The sequence below is a fragment of the Charadrius vociferus genome, unplaced genomic scaffold (assembly GCF_000708025.1).
Source record: "Charadrius vociferus isolate BGI_N301 unplaced genomic scaffold, ASM70802v2 scaffold2, whole genome shotgun sequence".
Taxonomy (NCBI): Eukaryota; Metazoa; Chordata; class Aves; order Charadriiformes; family Charadriidae; genus Charadrius; species Charadrius vociferus.
The window spans coordinates 8433425-8434500 of NW_009647595.1; positions in this window are offsets into that span (position 1 = coordinate 8433425).

Sequence of the window (1076 nt, forward strand, 5' to 3'; positions counted from 1 at the left end):
ATAACATTTCAAGGTACCTCCTTTCCCCTAGCATTTTTAAGTGTCTGAAGGAATCCAGTGGTAGATTTACCACATTAGGTCCTCACTGGTACCTTCTGCATCATGGTACCAGGGATACAGGGCTGAATAGGAGCAGAGGAGCTTTTCGCTCTCTATTAATATTGTGATTCCTATCCATCTTCTTCTTTGGAAAGACTGTTTAGACAGCAAAAGAGTGATTCCTCCTGCTGTACTGCAGCTTCTTGCACTCTGTGGTGTCAAGTCTCATCTGCAAAGGCCAGTAACTCTGTGCAAGTGAGATATTCACCTGTGTTGAAGTGGGGCTGGCTGAGTGCTCAGATGCTTGATGTTATCAAGATTCAGCTAAACCAGATGTGTTCATACTCTTGTTTCTAAAGGTTCTTTGATTTTTCAAAGGGCCAGGCTGATGTAAGTCTCCTTCCCGACACCTAAGTAGTAAAACCACCAATGGTAATAGAAGGCGCAGTTTGCCTCCCCCACCTCCCTTCCCATTCCAGTATGTGCCTCCTGAAGCGGGTGAGGTTCCCAGCCTTGCTGCTGATTGCAGCCCCAGTGGGGTTCCCACTATTCAGCAGGCAAATCCTACATGGAAGGGGTGTCTCCTCCATCACCGCGGCATGGAGGAAGGCAGGAAAAAAAAGGGTACCCTGATAGAGAACTAACAGAACTACTTGTTTGGCTTGTTTAAAAGCCAAATTCATGACTCAGCCTTTACCATTTATGAGTCAAGAAATTCCAAGGTGCTGTTTTTTTTTTTCTCTTAGACTTATAGGCAGACTCTGATCTCACTTATTGCAGGGTAAATCTGCTACAGGCAAGGAGCTATTTCTGCCACACACTTGCAAGCAAGAGAAGCATCCATCCTCCCTGAACTCCCTGTTCTTACCAGTCCCTGTGTTCTTTGGCCAGCTACAGCCCTCAGTAAAAGTGTCAGGCATGTCAAACAGCATAAAATAAATCAATCCATTTCCCAGTTTATTTAGTCTAAAAAGGCTGTAAAATAGAGGCAAATTGGGAAACCTGTTTATGTGGCCCAGAGGCCTAAGGGACGCATT